At 27.2% G+C, this 3,518-nt stretch overlaps 1 pseudogene; it reads left to right on the forward strand.

Moving 5' to 3' along the window:
- Positions 1 to 1,042: 1,042 nt before the first annotated feature.
- On the forward strand, positions 1,043 to 3,144 carry LOC125864134 (beta-fructofuranosidase, insoluble isoenzyme 1-like; annotated as a pseudogene).
- The last annotated feature ends 374 nt before the right edge of the window (positions 3,145 to 3,518 follow it).

A 3,518-nucleotide genomic window follows, 5' to 3' on the forward strand; every position in this document is an offset into this window, starting at 1 on the left:
TAATTAAGTAAAATTAATTATTTATTTTTAGTATATGGACCAACCAAAATGAAACGAAAAAGCTTTGTTTCATTTTTGTCCTTTATTATGAGTTTGTTTAGAGTATGACGATTTATTTATATTTTTAATAAAGGCCTAAGATAAAGATAAACTTTTTTTTTTGAAGAAAACTGAAAGCAAAATTTGCGTGACACAGTGCAAAAATTTTGTTTACAAACATATGACCTATTTACACTAGAAAAAAGTTTTTTGGCGGCTCAAATTTTGTTAGTTATAACTTTTATGAGTAGTGGCGGCTGGTGGGATTATTTTATTTTTAATCAAAAATTTTAGTTTTAGGTCTTGAGTATGAAGAAAATTATTTTGTTGCATTCACCTCAATAGAGGCGTATCTAGAGGGGATTTCGTGAGTTCACGTGAATCTATGTCCCCTCTCTAGATTATATATAGTAGTGTTATATTTTTTAAAAATATTTAAATGTAGAGTTGTGAATCCACATTAAAAGTAGCATATAATAATAAGATGAGCATTAAGTGCACCTCTCTAAGCATAAATAGAAATTTAATTCTTATATTTATCTTATTTTTGTTAGTAACACCCCTCCAAGTTGTTATCGGTAACACTACTTTTGACGTTTCAATCAATTTTTCTTTTGTTATTTTTCTTTAAACTTTCAAAATTTAAGTGTGTAACATTGGAAATTTCTAAAAAAAAATTAGCACAGTAAATTTTTTATTATTAAATTAAATGTGTATATTAAAATTTAACACTAGTAATATTATATATGTTGGACCTATAACTTTTAAAATTTAACAGTTCAATGTTAAGAATGTAAAAGCTAAATCGATCAAATTTATATCTTAGATGCATCTTTTTGTAATAGTGCACCCATCTTCCAAAATCTTGCAGTACACGATTCAAATTTAAACGAAGCTCTAATATGGACTCAAACGAAATGAAAAACATAATAATTTATGAATACATGAAATTACTTAGAATAAATTTATGTAAAAGAACTTAAATTTGACACACAAATACAAAATGGTAGCACTAAATAATAGAGAAATTCGAGGTAAAAGATAGATATTTGGTCAATTCATGATAGTATATATCAAGGGGGTGGAGATACGAATTATTATTATTTATTTATTTTTAAATGTTGATTATAAAATTATCTTTGCATATCTATAGGCTACGATTTGAATTAGTTGTGGTATTAATCATTAATACTTGCATAATAAATTGTTTATATTACATTTTGTGCATTGAATTATCTTTTATTTTGTCTATCATATTAATAGAAATGAAATTTTGAAACAATAATAATGTTATCTTGTGTAAACAATCATAAATTCAAATTGTGCAGTCAATCATTAATACTTGAACTAGAGTAAATTGTATGCTTGTATTAATACACTCACAAAATAAATTCAAATTGTGCAATTGATCACTAAGCACCTTTATTTTATTACTAATTTTTTCATTTTATATTATTTGACTTCGACTAATCGGACACACTCTTTAAAAAACTTAAATAGCAATATATTTTGTTAAGCTAATAATCATTTTCTGTACACTACACACCTTTATTTTGTTAAAAAAAAAATTGTTTTGTATTACTTGATCATATTAGTATGACACATTCTTTAGAAAAACATTAATTAGAAATATATTTTATTAAACTAATCATATTCCGTGCACTATAAGACTTTATTCTATTACTATTTTTTTAAAAAAATTTAGATTACTTGATTCATGTTGATATGATATACTCTTCTAGAAAAATTAGTTAGAAATATATTTTGTTGAACTAATCATATTATGTACTTGAACATTTATGAAGTCAATTGCATTAAATTGGGAAGAGTACCTCCCACAGCTACCTAGAAGCTAAGTATTCAGAGTATCATCACTTTCCTCTTTATTGCTACTGCAAATCTTCATCAGTCTTCAATTCTGTTACCATTAATGTGTATGGCTTGACACTTCCTATATATACTATACTCTACTATCTTCTTTTATTTGTCTTACTTTTTTTTAAAAAAATTCTCTGAAAAGAATGTTTCCTTCTTTTTCTTACGTAATATATAGATATATCTTCAAAATTTTCAATTAATATTTATGTTCTTTAATTTTATATGTGAATATATAGAGTTAAAAAATGTTTCACACACCAATTTACTCACAAAAAGCTCAAAACTAACAACCACGTACGATTTATAGTAATGGCAAAACACAACTTTATTTTTCACTTTTAAAACAAAAATTATTTTTTTAAATACTGATACGTAATTTTCATAATCAATCACCCTCTTAAGATCGCGATATTTGAACATCTTCTTTAAAATAAGACAAACAAATTAAAATTCATACTTATGCTTCAACTACTTACACCAAATTGGGGAGTAATAGGTCATCAAAATTGGGGAGTATGAGGCAATATTGTTTGGAAACATTCAGTATACATGGACTTAGTTAATTGGATCTGTTTAAAGCACACAATTTATCCATCTGAAAGTGTTTGACAAATATGATATATGGTTTGACTCAGAAACAAGATAACAAACATGTTATTCTCTACAACGGAATAGTGGACTCTATAATACTCAAGTGCAAAATATGTCATACCCATTGACGTGTTTGACCCATTACTCAGTAAGTGGATCAAATCCGATAACAATCCATTAATAGCCATTGACAAGTAGAGCATTAACAATACTCGTGATTCGTGAAGATGTGTTGGCTAAGCAAAGTATCGGTCCTGCTCTTGGCTTAACCATCCTACGTGATCCCCTACTGCAATCAGACAGTGAAAAAAGAATGATAACATAGACGTGACAATGCCTAGAGTTGTGAAGGCGAATTTCGTGACCCAACAACAACTTGATTTGGTCGAGATGGACATTGGAGAATGTTGATCGATAGTGCTAGAAGACATACAGATGATTTGAACACATCATTTGATGGTGAGAACATTAAACGTGTTCTTAAAGTTAGTCTAATTGATATTACTATATATTCGAGTACTACACAATTAGTTCTTACGACACAAAAAAAAAGAAAAGATAAAATATATTTCAGACGGTACAATGATTAATTGATAAAAGGGATTGAGATTGAATTATGACAACTTTTATGTTTAAAAGACTTTCTATGATCTTAGCAAGAATCGAAAAATTTAGTCTTGGTATCGAAGGTTGTTCCAAGAGATTCTGTCAAGAAACAATGGGCTGAAATTTAGGTTTCCTTGCAAATTGTGGCTTGTCCTAGTGGTAATTAACAAGATAGTTATATAGTTATATGAATCTCATGAACCTCAAACCATAAATTATCTTATACATATGATGACAACATGTTGAATTATGTAGTACGAGTACTATTCAAAGTGGAGACTCAGACTAGTAAACCTTTTAATATATTGATTTATCAATTATTTTTTTACTTTAAGAATATATTAATATTTGCAGAAAAAAAAAGAGTGCAAAATCTTTATTAAAAAAATAAGGAAAGAGATTTT

The sequence above is a fragment of the Solanum stenotomum genome, chromosome 5 (assembly GCF_019186545.1).
Source record: "Solanum stenotomum isolate F172 chromosome 5, ASM1918654v1, whole genome shotgun sequence".
Classification (NCBI taxonomy): Eukaryota; Viridiplantae; Streptophyta; class Magnoliopsida; order Solanales; family Solanaceae; genus Solanum; species Solanum stenotomum.